This window comes from Cervus canadensis, chromosome 32, assembly GCF_019320065.1.
Source record: "Cervus canadensis isolate Bull #8, Minnesota chromosome 32, ASM1932006v1, whole genome shotgun sequence".
In the NCBI taxonomy this organism is placed as follows: Eukaryota; Metazoa; Chordata; class Mammalia; order Artiodactyla; family Cervidae; genus Cervus; species Cervus canadensis.
Window position 1 is genome coordinate 27,845,652 of NC_057417.1, and position 16,208 is coordinate 27,861,859.

Here is a 16,208-nt window from a genome sequence, read left to right on the forward strand (position 1 = left end):
ATCATTATGCTGTGTGGTGGTGATCAACACAATATTGTAAATCAACTATATTTCAATTTTTTAAAAAAATTATTAAGGGAATTTCCTGGCAGTCCAGTGGTTAGGATTTGGTGCTTTCACTCCCTGGTCAGGGAACTAAGCCCAGGCACGTTGTGGCCAAGTTTTTAATTATCTATTTCTGGCTGCGCTGGGTCTTCGTTGCTGCATGCAGGCTCTCTCTAGCTGGGCGAGCGGGGGCCGCTCTCTTGTTGGGGAGCAGAGGCTCTAGAGCATGCAGGCTCAGAGTTGTGATACACGGGCTTAGTTGCTTCTCAGCACATGGAATCTTCCCGGACCAGGGGTGGAACCCGTGTCCCCTGCATTGGCAGACAGATTCTTGAGGAAGTCTGTCAAGTTAAAAAAAAATTAATGCAGGTTCCTGTGCCCACCCCTCAGAAGTTCTGAGAGCAAGGACCAAGAACCTATAATATTCCAGGTTCTTCCAGATTACCCTGAGGGGATGGGGTGGTCAGTGAACACATTTCGGACACTGGCTGCCCCAGAGCTCTTTTCACTAAGGCATTTCACAATAAGGCTCCTGCCTTTCAGGGCTTACAGATAAGTCAGGGACGAGAGAATCAGTGAGAAAAATGCAGATCAAGTACCAGATGACTCCAAAGAGAACAGGGACGTCTTGATAGAGGCCAGGACCGGAGGAGACTGCCCATCAAGATAGCCGGGAGGAGGAGGAGATGCCATCAGGGCTGGCCCTGCAGGGGGGTAGGATTCCAGGCTGGCCGGAAGGGCAGCAGCAGGAGCCGCCTGGGCTGAAGAGAATGGGCTTAAGATGGGTGTGAGGTATGGCCAGTGCTCACACAATGAGGGGAGTGAGGCCAACCAGGTGGAGTCGGGGAGTCTTGAATGCCAGGCTGCAGAGCTCAGACCTTGTCCTGTGGGTGTGGAAACTGGGAGGATGTCAAAGGCGCTGAGCAGGCTGGTGACAGGGTCCCAGGAGGGGGCTTGTCAACATACAGATTGTGGCCCAGGAGCCTGGAGAGGGATCCAGGTGATGTCTTTGCAGCCAGCCACACTTAAGAAGAAAAGACATGCCACAAGGACCACTCATGTGACACTTGGCAGCAGAATGGGCAAGGACCGGAGCAGTGTGGCAGGGAGGCAGAGGGTGACGGGGACATGGAGGAAACACCAGCACCTCCCAGCCTCATTTCCACCCTCCAGCAGTCCATCAGCCCGTTGGCAGCGTAGGTTCAACTAACCACGCTCCCCGCTTTCAAGCTCCAATTATCCGCCTCGCAGTCTGTGAACTGGCTGCCAGCCCCTGCCTTCTGGTCGCCTCCTGACACACGACTCCCGTCCAGCTCAGCAAGGAACAAAACCCAGGGACTGAGTGGATGGTGTTAATGACCACGATGAGCTGGCTGAGTCTTTGCTGGGGGAAGCCAACAGCCAGCCTGTAGAGAGCAGAGAGGAGGCTCTGGGGCACCCACTTGGGGGTCATTAGATGGCGACAGGCACGGTCCTGCAAAGAAGCTGCCCTTTAAGTCCTGGGTAGAGCCAGCCACGTGGGGTAATTAGAAGGAAAACGGAGTCTTGCCTCCCCACTGCTAAGGCAGAGGGGGTGACCGCTTAGCTCAGAATGAGCCTCACCTCTCAGGAGGGAGGCCAAACCTCCCAGGCAGTTCTCCCAAACTGCCAGCAGAGGGAGCTGGAGGCTGGTGCTGCAGCGCCGGTCCTGGGGACTGTGGGTCAGGCGGTGGCTGGAGGGTCAGCTTTCGCAGTGGGTCTGGGCTCTGCTCACCCCGACGGGAGGGGGCAGCCACCTTCGGGCAGGGGTAGTGGAGGTGGGAGAGAGCCCAGGGAGGTCTGGAAACCAGCCTGGAGACACAGAAGGGTTGAGGCGGGGGAGTTTCTAAAGAAAACCCATACCCAGCCCCGCCCTTGGTGGCTCAGACGGTAAAGAATCTGCCTGCAATGAAGGAGACCCAGGTTCTACCCCGGGTCGGGAAGCTCCCCTGGGGAAGGCAATGGCTATTCACTCCAGCATTCTTGCCTGGAGAATCCCATGGACAGAGGAGCCTGGTGGGCTACATACAGTTCATGGGGGTTGCACAGAGTCAGACATGACTGAGCGACTTTCACTACTTTCCACCTCCCCATAACCATAACCCCATAACTCAAGGCCACGCGCCCCACCAGAGGAGTAGGCCGAGGATAACTTCCCACTTAATGCTAACCAAGTAACCATGGGCTCCTCCTATCTCCAGTGCCCTGAGTGGACAGTAGGGACAGGCCACTCCGTCCAACACCCCGAGGGGGTGGGGATTAAGTAACCCAAACCCAGGGTGGGCTGAGCCGCTGGGTGGCTGGAAGGGAAGGCTTAGCCTGTGGACACCTCCAGCACGCCAAGGGCAGCTGGGCCCTGCGAGGGAGCTGGGCCAGGCCCTGCCTGCCTCTGAGTTCCCGCAGAGTCCTTTCTCAACGGCTCCACTTTCTAATCCCCTAGGGCTTGAGATGGATCTCTTCAATTAACCCACTTTAAGAGGCCACCCACGTCCTCCCACTGCCTGTCTTCCGGGCCTGCGGGCTCACGGCTTGGGGCAACCTCCCTAAGGCAGCCTGGGTGTAGATGCCTAATTAAATTCCCTCATGAAGCCAAACAGGGTCACCCAGAACTGGGCGCCGAAAGGCAGAGCCAGGCGGGCTGATCTTTGACCGGCTGCCCCAGTACAGCTGACCTGGTCGGAAAACACTTAGACCACGTAATCCACAGCTGCTGCCCACCCCAGGACCCTCTGGTCAGCCCCATGGTAAAGGGGTACCACCTGGCAGCTTGGCGTCTCCCAAACCCATTAGCCAACGCTTACATACTTCAGTACCACTGTGGTATGAGGCGCCTTCCGCGGGACTGGGGGAGGCAGTCCCAGAGCGCAAGCTTCCCACCCCCAGCAGAGCCGGCAGGCCTGACACCCTCCCCACCACAGCCACCCACAGCCCCCCACCGCAGCCTGGCTTCAGCCAGGGGAGCAGGGTCCAGAGGTGGGGCTGGGGTGATTCCCAGCAGTTTTACCTGCCCCTTCTTTCTCTCCAGGGCCTCTCAGGTGATGCAAGCGGTAAAGAACCTGCAGGTCAATGCAGGAGAAGACGTAAAAGATGCAGGTTTGATCCCTGGGTCAGGAAGATCCCCTGGAGGAGGGCATGGCAACCCACTCCAGTATTCTTGCCTGGAGAATCCCAAGGACAGAGAAGCCTGGTGGGGTCCAAAGCGGACACAACTGAAGCAACTTAGCATGCACACACTTCCTCTCCAAGGAAGCACAGATCTGACCAAAAAAAAGAGAGAAAAAAGCCTCTCCACAACCTATTGCTGCTGCTGCTGCTGCCGCTAAGTCGCTTCAGTCGTGTCCGACTCTGCTCGACCCCAAGGACAACAGCCCACCAGGCTCCTCATCCACGGGATTCTCTAGGCAAGAATACTGGAGTGGGTCCACAACCTATTACATGAAAACGAATGGGTATTATATGATTTCATATACCATGAAAAAACCTACCACCAACAACCACTCCCCCAAATGTATTTGTGTTTGAGTGTAAATGCCCATTAGCTTGGTTCACTGTTTAGAACACGAAGTCTGGTTCCGTGTCTTGACACCAGACCCTTGGATTTCTTGGGTTGCTGACTCCCCATGCTCTGATGTCCCCTATGGGGAGTTGGGGGGGTTTCCCGATGTCCACCCCCACCCCAGAAGGCGAGATCTCGGGGGCACTCCATAGAGGATGGGGGGAACACTGACCTGGGATCAAGGGCTGATGGAGGGGACCGGCCGTTCACAGAGGGGCTGGTGTGCCCTCGGGAAGTCACCCACTCTGCCACTGCCCAGCTGCTTGTCTCGAGGCCTGATGGGAAAGCACCGCCCTGCTCGCACCCTGCACGTCTGTCTGTCTGTCTGTCTGTCTGTCTGTCGGTGGGGGGAGGAGCCGTCAGCTCCCACAGAGCCTTCTCCCCACTTTAGAGCCATTTCACATTCTCCCAGCTGGCAACCCGGCCCAGCGGGACGGCTTCGGTAAAAGATCTTGGCAAGTCTCTTTCTCCTTCTCTGGGCCCCCTCCCCTCCTTCCCAAGAGAGCCCTGGGCCAGCCTGGTCCCTCTTAGGAAAGGCCGCCCCCTTATCTAAGCACCACCCCCCACCATCACTCTGTGAAGCCCCCTCCTCCTGAAGCCTCCAGCCCAGATTGACTACAAACCCCACCTCCATTGCCTAAAAATAAGTCCTCCGGGCCGGGCTGCTCCCTCCCGGGCTCCTGCTGGTGCTAATGCTCTCCCAGCCAGGCGGAGCCCCGTGCCAGGCAGACTGCGGGAAGGTAATTAGGTTAACTCCACTCCTGCCAGGGACGGCGATCGGATGCTTGGGGCTGGGGTAGGGGTGACTGGGAGTGCTTCTTTCACGGGCCTGGGTGATTTCGTGTGGTGTGTGTGTGCCTGTGTAGGTGTCTGGTGTGTGTATACGTGGGGTGTATGTTTTGAGTGGCAGGCACTAGATAAGATGTGAAAGCGGAGACCTGTGAGAGCAGGTACGCCTGGCCCCAGCTGGGGGAGGGGGTGGGGGGAGGAAATGTCTGGCTCAGGAACGGAGGGGTGGGGGAGGGGGAAGCGAAGGGACCCTCAAGCCCCTCCCACTGCCCATTGATGTTGACCAGGCAGTGCCTGCTTGCATCACCAAGCATCTTGTCCTCACCCAGAACCTTCCACATCTGCCATCTCACAGCCGTGAGGAGGCCCCCGTTACAATTGGGGAAGCAGGGAGGGGCTGCCCAGGGGCCCCTGCCCTGATGAAAGCCCAGTGCAGTTTTAGACCCCTTTTACCCCGGTGGCACTCACGATAAAGAACCTGCCTGCCAATGCTGCAGATGTAGGACGTGCAGTTTCGATCCCTGGGTCGGGAAGATTCTCTGGAGCAGGGCTTAGCAGCCCACTCCAGCATTCTTGCCTGCAGAATCCCATGGACAGAGGAACCTGGTGGCCTACAGTCCCTGGGGTCGCAAAAGAGTTGGACACGACTCAAGTGGCAGCACGCAAGGGCCAGCTCCTCTGTGCCGGGCACCTCCTGGGCACAGATACGATGTGGGACGATCAGTAAACTGAGGCTTCAGTCATGTGACCTTGCAGGTGGTGATTGGCAGGTGGGACCGAGTCCCCACTGACACATGAGGAGACCCCAGCCCTGGGGCACTTTCCACGGTGAGGAGCAGGGTCATCCATGGCTGCTGGAGGGGGGCTGTCCCAGCAACTGCGGAAGAGGCCACAGAGGAGGCCACCATCCAGGCCAGTCCCCTCCAGGGACCCTGACGGGACTTCGGACATTTATCGTGACGAGCATCTCAAGGTGGGAAACCAGCGCGTCGAGCCTGCCGCACCCTGGACAGCACGGCTCAGACGAGGCTCGTCACAAACAGGAAGTGATTTCAAGAAGGAGTTAAATAGCAGCACAGAAGGTTCTCGGAGGAACAGAAATGTGGAGCCGGGACCAGAATTGCAGAAGTTTCCCTGGCATCTTGCTACGCTGTAAATTTGACTCCAAGCTTCCCAGTGCGACAGAGCCTTCCAGAAGGAGAGTCCAACAGGACTGGTGTCGTCTGGAAGGACAGCCTGGGAGATGAGGCTGCTGGAGGCCAAGAAGGGGTTGCCTCACTCCAGACCCCAAATCTCCTCTCCACGCTCCACCCCAAAGCTGTGGTGCCTGGAGCAAATTACTTAACTTCTCTGGGCATCAGCTTCCTCACTAGTAAAATGGAAATGATTGTGGCCATTCCCCTGCTTGCTGAGAGGATTAAGTGTCTAAAGTCCTCATTGAGGAATTCCCAGGCGGTCCCTGGAGCTGGTGATGGACAGGGAGGCCCGGCATGCTGCGGTTCATGGGGTCGCATAGAGTCGGACACGACTGAGCAACTGAACTGAACTGAACCAGAGGTTGGGACTCTGCCCTTCCACTGCAGGGGGCACGGTTTCTTTCCCTGGTCAGGGCACTAAGATTCCATATGCTACACAACATGACCAAAAAATAACATGTATTTTTTTTCATTAAAAATAAATAAATAAACCCACAACACACAGTGGGCGCTCAGTAAATGGTGATCATCCTTGCCAAGTTACCCACTTGGAGGTCAGGGCTCTCCTGGGGCCCAGGGGTGAGTCTCCGGGTCTGAGGGTGGGGACTGCTGGGAGGAGGGGAAGCTGGGGGCCTGGGACAGTCCCAGGAAGGGCACAGGAGCAGGGCCCCCACACCGCCACCCCGCCACCCCGCAGGGCTGGGCCAGCCTGGCTTTGTCTGAGCTGCCGGGATTCGGGAAGTAGGTTCAGGCTGCGGGGGTCCCTGGAGAGATCATTAAAGCAGGGCCAGGGGGAGAAAAAGGGAGGCTTTTGGGTGGTGTGCAATTAAATGCATCACATTTATACCACTGTGTGTACACACACACACACACACACACACACACACACACAAGCAGGTCGTTCCCAAGTACCTCCCTCTCGCCTGTCCCACCCAGACAGCCGCTCCCAGGCCAGCGGCCCCCTCCCCAGAGCGCAGGGGCATGTGGAGGGGTCCAGGCCCCTGGCTCTGCCTCCCCGCTTGGCCCCCAGCTCACCCTGACTTGGTCTCCAGCTGGGGTGGGGCCTGCGGCCTTCTCTTGGGCCACTGAACAGCCAGGAAAGGCCCCATGAAATAAATGGGGCCTGGGTTAAGGACCACCCCCCCCAACCCATCAAAAGACCCTCAGTGAGGGTGGGATGGGGAGGGAGATGGGAGGGAGGTTCGGGAGGGAGGGGACATGGGTGAACCTGTGGCTGATTCTTGTTGATGTATGACAGAAAACCACAAAGTTCGGTAAAGAAATTATCCTTCAATCAAAAAAATTAATTGAAAAATAAATTTTAAGAAATAAATAAATAAAATGGAAAGAAAAAGAGACCCTCAGTGGATCCCCTCCTACCTCTGGGTTCCGGGGGGTGGGGAGGGGTGTCAGATTCAGTGTGGGTGCGCCCCTCCTATCCTACAGGCCAGCTCTAGCTGTCTGTCCCAGGGTCTGAAGCGTTGGTGTGTATGTTTATGCATGGACACATGTGTGCAGATCCCATGTGGATGTGGGAGTATGTGTGTGCTGTGTATGCCAGGAGTTGTGTGATGTGTGTGTCTGAGGTTTGGGTCATCCAGGTGTAGAGATGTAACTGTTTATGAGTGTGCGTGTGTGTGTGTGTGGGGCACTTGTAATGGGCTATGTATGGGACTGCATGCATGTGGCATGTACTTGGGGTACGTGTGAGATGTGTATCTGATGTGTGTGTATCTGATCTGTGTGGACGTGCACGGTGGGCTCAGGTGACTGGGGATCACTTCTGCTGGCAGAGAAACGCTGGTGATGAAACTGGGTCACAGCCTCAGCTGCCGTCTCTGCGGCTGCATCCGTCCCTGCCCTCCCCACCCCCAGCCCACCCACCCTGTCCTGGTGTGAACACGTGGACCCAGGTGTGGCGCTCAAGGGCTTTAGGAAGAGCTCACTACACACTCCTTGGGGATGAGGGACTCCAGGCCACGGCACCCACCCCCGGGGATAACCTGGATTCTTTCTGGACCTGGATGCAGTCGGCGCCAAGTGTGGGATGGCGAGATGACAGGGGATGAGTTAAGGGCCTACGGGTGTCCTGCTGAAGAAACAGGAAATGTACATCCCAGGCCGCAGTGACGGGGCAAGGGGCAGGGCTGTCCTCTGCCCACCCGTCCCCTGTCTTTGCCCCTCTGCTACCATTTCTGTTTTCTTTTACTCTCTTTATCTCCTCACCCTGACTCTCCCTTCCCCTAAGCATCTAAAACAAATTTTTTATTAAAATAAAATATACGTAGGGACTTCCCTGGTGGTCCAGTGGTTAAGACTCCACACTTCCACTGCAGGGGTTGTTGGTTAGATCCTACACATTGCATGGAACAGCCCATTCTAGAGGAAATCAACCCTGAATATTCACTGGAAGGACTGATGCTGAAGCTGAAGCTCCAGTACCTGGCTACCTGATGGGAAGAGCCAACTCACTGGAAAAGAGCCTGATGCTGGGCAAGACTGAAGGCAGGAGAAAAGGGTGACCCAGGAGGAGGCATCTCTGCAGCAGCTGAGTGGTGGGGCCGGTGGCCCAAGTCATCGTTCAGGTCACCCATGGGCTGGGCGACTGTGAGCAGCGTTGGACCTCTCTGAGCCCATGTTGTCATCTGTGAGATGGGCCGGTGATCCCTGGCCCAGGGGCTCACTGGGAGCTTCAGAGGTAATGAGGCCAAACGCTGGGATATGGCAGTGCTCAAAGTGCGGGTCCCTCTCAGTCCTGTGCCCAGGCCGAGTGGGACCTGGGTCTGCGGGTGAGGCCTCGGCTGCTGGCGACAGGCCCCCAGCTCCAGCCCAGGATGGGGCTAAACCACTGAGCTCCTTGTGAGGCCTCAGCAGGGAGGGGAATTCTCATAAAAGACTCTAAGGCAGAGATAGGCAGGGCCCACACACTCAGAGCATAATCCCCTTCCTCTCTACACTATCACCCCTGCCCCACCCCGACCCCTCACCCATTCTAACAAAACCTCCTTCCTTTCACACTCCCACAGCCCAGGGACTTGCACCCTCCAAAAGGAGATCAGTCCTGAATATTCACCGGAGGGACTTAGGCTAAGTCTGAAGCTCCAATGATTTGGTCACCTGATGCGAGGAACTGACTCATTGGAAAAGACCCTGATGCTGGGAAAGATTGAAGGCAGGAGGAGAAGGGGACGACAGAGGATGAGATGGTTGGATGGCATCACCGACTCGATGGACATGAGTCTGAGCAAGCTCCGGGAATTGGTGATGGACAGGGAAGCCTGGCGTGATGCAGTCCATGGGGTCGCAAAGAGTCAGACACGACTGAACGACTGAATAACAGCAAAAAGGACCATAACGAGGGCAATGCTTAACCCAGAGCAATGGCCCCTTACGGGAGACTTACAGGGGAAGGACAGGAGAGCCCAGGCTGGAGGGAGGAGGGGAGCAGGGGAAGCAGGCGGGGGAGTGGGAGGGAGGCTGTCGCCTCTGCTCATTTTTTATTAAAGATCTGCTTCAAGGTCAGCCCTGCCCGTCTGCCGCAAGGGACTCCTCAATTTCCCAGGCTCTGCGGAGGGAATGAGAGAGTGATGTGCTGGGAGGAGGGGAGGGAGACAAGAGGAAGAGGCCTGGCGTGGGCCAGGCAGAGAGACACCGAGAGAAAGAGACATGGTGGTCCCTGAATGCAGAGAGGACCCAGCAGAGTGCCGGGCTCCAAGGGGGCAGCCTTGCGACAAGGAAGGGAGCAAGGAGACAGAAAGGACAACAAGGGGGGAATGCATTTGGGGTTGGATCAGGAGAAGAGTGAACAGCTATGGTATCGGGATCCTGATGCCCAGGTTTTTGTCATTTTCCAGATAAAAGACAGCAAAACATCACTGGCCTGCCACCTGCATCAGCAGTTCGCTGCAGCCTGTGGCCATGAGATGATCTCTAATTAGGAAAGGAGCATAATGCTCAGAGACAGGTATTGCTGGCCCCATTTGACAGATGAGGAGACTGAGGCTCAGTGAGGCTTAAATCACTTTCCCAGATCCACAGAGCTAGTCAGCAGCACACCGGGGCTTTGGGCCTGGGTCTGACTCCAGACCCCACTCCCCCTACTGGGTCGGTTGCACCTTACCCACCCTTTGAACTCAGCTCAAGACTCTCCCTCTCAGGGTGCTCCAGCTGCCTGGAGGCAAAGGAACAACCCAGGGGGTGAGGAGGGCAAGGTCTCGGGCAGATGAGGGTCATAGCTTTGGTTCTTCAAGTTCAGGAGCGCAATTGTGGGTCTACCCCCAAAGGGTGTGACTCGTAGTTTTGGCAGATTAAAGAAGGCCACCAACTCCTTGCCCATCACGAGGGGCGATCTCTGTCCCCTACCTGTGGCTATGAGTGAGGAAGCACCACCACTTAATCTTTATTTATTTCTTTTTGGCCACGCTGGTTCTTCGTTGCTGCTGGAAAGCCTGGGCTTTCTCTAGTTGCTGCAAGCAGGGGCTCCTCTGTAGTTGCGTTGTATGGGCTTCTCACTGCGATGGTTTCTCTTGTTGCAGCTCACAGGCTCTAGAACATGGGCTCAGTGGTTACGGCACACAGGCGTAGTTGCCCTGCAGCAGGTGGGTTCTCGGGGTTTTCCAGGTGGCTCAGTGGCAAAGAATCCGCCTGCCAATGCAAAAGACGCAGGAGATGTGGGTTTGATCCCTGGGTAGGAAAGATCCCCTGGAGTAGGAAATGGCCGCCCACTCAGTATTCTTGCCTAGAAAACCCCACGGACAGAGGAGCCTTACAGGCTACAGTCCATACGGTGGCAAAGAGTCAGACACGACTGAGCATGCATGCACCTGTTGGATCCTAGTTCCTGGACCAGTGATTGAACCCACGTCCCCTGCATGGGCAGGCAGATTCTTAACCACTGGACCACCAGGGAAGCCTGTGGAAGCACTACTTTAAATGGAGTGGACTCTGTAGCTGCTTTGACGAGTAGAAAATGGGGAAAGTGATGTTGTGTCTGCTGAGCCTTGACCTGCCTTAGAAGTTCAGTTCATTTCTACTTCCTCTCTAATTTCTCCTTCCTGTCTTTTGGAACACTTGTTCTCAAAGCCCTCACCCGCTGTGTAAGAAGTCTGACGACTCTGCTGGAGACACCATATGGAGAATCCTGAGATGATTCACAGAAGGAGAGGAATCAAGCTGAGCTCAGCCCTGCCAGCCATCCCCACCAGGGCCCCAGACATGTGAATGAAGGCATTCTGGACCTTCCAGTCCACAACCCACCCATCAGCTGAAAACCACCCAGTGTCCCCATTTAATGCCTCGTGGAGTAGAAGAATCCTGTAGTCAAGAACTGCCCAAATTTCTGACCCACAAACTTGTGAAAAATGGGTTGTTGTTTTGAGTCATTAAGCTTTGGAGTGTTTGTTACACAGCAGTAGATAACCATTAGAGTAGGTCTGGAGAGAGACTCTGATACCAACACTTTCAACAAGCACTTAAGGTGGTTTCGATGCAGAGAGAGGAAGAAACGCTCTGAGAAGTGCTAGAAGGGAGGGGGCTGACTCCTAAGTCAAGTGCCCCCAGGGGGCTCATCTGCATCACATCGTACAGAAAGATAAATGGAAAGAGACAAGGCAGACCCAGAGAGAAAGGGAGGACTCCATTGTTTGAGGAGTAGAGAGACAAACAAACAAAAAACTAAAGTGGGAGATGGGCGTGGGGAACAGAGAGCAGCTTGGAGATAGACAGAAAACCAGACAACTCAACTCAGTAAGCAATGATTCTTGCCTCCTCCAGGCTAGAGTGGGTGATGGGAGGTGGGCACAACACAGCCGCACCGTCATGGAATTCACATTCCAGACGCAGCTTGGCACAGAGAGAGGGTGTCAGAGACAAGGCAGAGTAAGAGAGAAAGCGTTAGTAACTCAATCATGTCCGACTCTTTGCGACCCCATGGATTGTAGCCCGCTAGGCTTCTCTGTGCATGGAATTCTTCAGGCAAGGTTACTGGAGTGGGTAGCCATTCCCTTCTCCAGAGGATCTTCCCAACCCATGTATTGAACCTGGGTCTCCTGCATTGCAGGTGGATTCTTTACCATCTGAGCCACCCGGGAACCATAAGAGAGAAAGGACAGGGCCAATTCTGAGGTCAAAGCCACTGTAAGTCCTTCTCTGAGCCTTGGAACTTTGGGGAGTGAAACACCAGAGCCTGGCCCAGCCCGGCCTCTCATCTCAGGGTCTTTCCTGCTATGGAAAACAGTATGGTGGTTCCTGAAAAAATTAAACCGAGAATTACCATATAATCCAATAATTCCATCTAGGTATGAACCCAAAGAATTGAAAGCAGGGACTCAGACATTTGTGCACCCATGTTCACTGTGGCATTATTTACAATAGCCAAAAAGTGGCAACAACCCAAAAGTCCATTGATGCTATGACACGGAAGAAACTTGAGGACATTCTGCTGAGTGAAATAAGGCAGTCACAAAAAGACAAACACTGTATGATTCCACTGACATGAGGTCCCCAGAGTTGTCAGAGTCACAGGGACAGAGAGTAGAACAGTGAGTACCAGGGGAGTTTGATGGGTAGAGTTTCAGCTTGGGTTTGGACGATGGTCGTACAACAATGTGAATATACTTAACACCATTGAATTGTAAACACTTAGAATGGTCAATTGATGTCATGAATATTTTACCACAATAAACTTTTTTAAAGGAGAATAAGAATGAACGATAGTGTGGGACTGGGAGATGCTATTTTATGAGGTTCATTGGAAGGGTTCACTGATTGAATGCTAGCCAAACAAAGATGTATGTTTCTGGGGAGAGTGAGTAGGGAGGGAACAGGCACTAGCCGGCATCCAGGACCCAGGCTTGGGCCATGTAGACACCCTGGGGGTGAAGAAAAGACACAGTTCCAGGAGGTAGAAGGGGGAGGGAGAAGGGGGAATTGGAAAGCTCAAAGACTCACAGGATTCTGACTTAGAGACTGGACTTAAGAGGGAAGGTGATGGGCCAGGGACCCAGAATGAAGTCGCCAGCACTTCCAAAAGTTTAATGGAAGAGAATCTGATGAAGAGACTATACACAGAGATGGGGGTGGGGATAGGAGAATGGGCCAGTGAGGGACAGAGAAGCACCCAGCAACTTCTCACAGCGGGAGCCATTAGCACCTCCAGGCCTGAAGTGCCACCGGGAGGGAACTTAATGCCAGAGCTTGCCCAGGAAAATGGAGCCGTGGATGTGGGGTGCTGGACCAGAGCTGGAGAGGAACTGGGCAGGGGAATAAACACCTAACCTCTCTCCTCCCACCCTTCATTCTTCTAGTGATGTTTCCCCTCGGATGAACCCAGTCGGTAGCCAAGAAGGGGACCTGGTAATCAATCTGCAGAGGTCAACCTCCCAAGACCCAGAAGAGGGCAGAGAAGGAGAAGCATGGACCAGAGGGGCGAGCGGAGGAAAACCAGCGCAGATGGTGATGCCACTGATAAAATAAGCAACACAAGGGAAGGAGCTCCTTTTGGAAAACTGGCAGGCTGGTAGGGAAACCAAGACAGAGGTCTATTCCTCTGAACCAGGGCACGGGAGTACAAGGGGTGAGGGGGTGACTCGGGCTAAGAGGCTGCCTAGGTTTCCAGGGCTCCCTCATCCCAGGTCTGGTAGAAGAGAGGGCCCAAGGCAGCGGGGGAGGCTTGCCTGCAGCCAGCTTGCAGGCCCCTTCGCCCTTCTCACTAAAGCAGTTCCCACTGTGAATCCACGGGGCAGGGTTGCAGAGGCAGAAGAAGGAGGGCAGGAAGAGGGGTGCCCAGCCTGGGGCAGTGTGTTCCCAGGCACTAGCCCCAAACAGAGCTGCGGCTGGGGCTGGTCAGGAACCGAATCAGTGCAGTGACGTTTCAAAATACTAACGTGACTTCATTTAAGGCGTGGGCTTTACCCCGGGAGGGTGCCACCCCCCTGTTCCTCCTAAGGCTTCCTTCACCCTCGCCCCTCCACACACCCAGCCATGCTCCCCAGGCAAGGGGCCCTCTCCCAGCCCTTGATCTGCCTACTCAAGGCTTTGCCTTGGGAGTCCTGGCCAGGCAAAAGGGGTCAGCCCCCTCCCAGGCAGGGGAAGCAAACACATTGGTGCTAGACCAGCTCAAGGCCCCAGCATATGAAATATTCATGCTGCCAGAAGGCAGGAGACCAGCAGAGGACTCGCCCCTGGGGCTATGAGGCTGCAGTACTGGCGGCAGCAGCTGTAGCCCACCCCTCTTCCCCACCCCTCTCCCCCACCCCCAAGCTTTGTTCTGCAGACCCAACGGGCCTGCAGTGCCCGGATCCCAACCACTCATACACAGACCCCAACATACACTCCAAAGACATACAGTAGGTGAAGAAACTTGGGGGAAAGGAGAGGGGAGGGGAGGAGGGTACAGACGGAATACAGAAACAGACACACATATATACAGATGGGTTTGTAAGATTCACAACAAACATTTACTTGGATGACTCTCAGGGTCATGCAAAGGTGTTCTTCTTCTTCTTCTTTTATAATATTTATTAAATTTTGGCTGCATCGGGTTTTAGTTGCAGCACGATGATCTTCCATTGTGGCCCACGGCCTCTAGGTGCAGCACACCTGCTTTGCTGCCCCAGGGCATGTGGGATCTTAGTTCCCTGGCCAGGGATCAAACCCGGGTCCCCCACACCGTGAGGCGGATTCTTAATCACTGGACCACTAGGGAAGTCCCTCAAAGGCCTTCTTATAATCTGCACCCCAGGTGCCTCCCTTGCCTCACCCCGTCCCTCCGCAGCCTCCGACCTGCTCTGGGACTTCAGCCCTGCCTCCTAAGACAGCACAGGGTCACTGCTCGTGGCTCCAAGCAAACGCCTTGTCTTCCCTGGCCTCCTCCCACGACAGAAAGGTCTCTGTGCTTCCAATGCTCCTTGCAGAGTCTGCCCCACCCCTGAATTCCCTCCACTCAGCCGGCTCACTGTCCAGCAGAGGAAACGCAGGTGGGAGCTGCAGGACGACAGGCTTCCAAGGTCACTAAGAGAGTAACCAAAGGGGGACTTGAACTCAGGACTCCAGACAGCCAACGCAGCACCACGGAAGGTCCAGCGATTCCGTTCTCAAAAATCTCCCTCCTTTGGGATGTCTCCCACCACCCCGCCTGGGCTCGGTCAGGCTACCAGGATTCACGATGAAAGGGGGCATCCCAGCGGGATCTCTTGCTCCGCCCCCGACCCCTAAGTCGTGGAACAGGTCACTGCAGTAGAGATTCTTTCCCCTAACCCCCTCCTCCACGACAGACGCCCAGTCCCTTGCCTCGGTTGCGGGCGGCCTCCAGGCCTGTGGAGGGCGCTGTAGGTGCTGGGCCGCTCTGGCCGGCAAGCGGCGGGCTGGGAGGCCGCCTCCATGGTGGTGCGCTGTCCAGCATTTCAGCAATCGGCGGCGGCGCCCGCGGGGAGACGGAGGGCGCGGGGCCGCGGGGGCCGCGGAGCTACCCTGCCAAGCCGAGCCGAGCCGAGGAGGCGGCCCGGAGGCCACCCAGACAAGCGGGACCAGAGGGCCTGGCTCCAGCACCCGGCGGAGAGCAGCAGTCAGCAGGGAGGTGAGAGCCCCGGCTGGGGCGGGGGCATTTCCCAGAGGGGTTGGGGCTGGGTTGGATCTTGGGCCTCCCCAGCTGGGCCAGGGCCCAGAGTCCACGGAACCCAGAGCGGACGGTAGCGGGTGGGGGACTGTCTGTGTGTTTGGTCGGGGGGTGCGAGGCACCTGGGGAACAGAGATGAGGAACATTGTTCATTTCACTGAGAGGGATGGAGAAAGTGAGAACCCTGCCGGGTCTCGGGGAGGACTCCACTGAGCTTAAATGACCACGGCCTGGTCCATAAGGATGCTAGAGAGGCAGCCAACTGCAGTCCAGTTGCCCTCTTGCAATTGAGAAGAAGGACCTGCTCCCTAGGGAAGGGAAAGACCAGTGAAGAGACTCTGTGGAGATGCTGGTCACCGGGAGGGATGAAGGGAGCAGGCCCCCACCTGAGTGCTGGGCCTCTGTCCAGCACAGGGTGGCAGCATCAGGGACAGTCTGGCCCCTTTCCCAGCTGCCCAAATGCCCCTGGGGAGGCATAAGCTGGCAACAAGAACTGGGTCTCACACAGGATGGCATCTACTCTCTCACTGGGGAGAAAATGAAGGACACAGAAGAGATAATAACCATTAGGAGTTGGGGGGGGTGGTTCTCTGTGGTCTCTCTGGGTTCCCAGGGAGGGTTTTGGGGGCTCACAGTGAGTCCAACCAACCCCACAACAAATTCTTGGTTTAAAAAGAGAGAGAGAGAGAGAAGAGACGCAGCCTCTTTCTTGCCTCCTCCTCACCCTCCCTCCCAGAGCTCCTGCCTGGACAGTGTGAAGCCTCCTGCAGTTCCTGCTCCTGGCGGCAGGTCCATTGTGGGGATGTGTTTGAAGGGGAGCAAGAGAAGGGCACCCAGGTCTGACCTGGTACTCCAGTGTCTGTGCTCTATCCCAGCCACAACTTCTCACTTTCCCAAGACCTCACTCACTCATCCACTTCTGGCTCAAGGGGCCTGGGTTGACCTTCTGTCCCATGACAAGAGAAAAGGCAGGTGCTTCGATAGAGACCTG

At 55.8% G+C, this 16,208-nt stretch overlaps 1 protein-coding gene across 1 annotated transcript in view; it reads left to right on the forward strand.

The window, feature by feature from the left end:
* The first annotated feature begins 15,004 nt into the window (after positions 1-15,004).
* Positions 15,005-16,208, forward strand: part of SRRM3 (serine/arginine repetitive matrix 3) — a 53,997-nt gene continuing 52,793 nt past the window's right edge. Inside the window, exon 1 of the mRNA XM_043456400.1 lies at positions 15,005-15,178. The gene's annotated coding sequence lies outside the window, so the exon portion shown is untranslated. The remainder of the gene's footprint in view (positions 15,179-16,208) is intronic.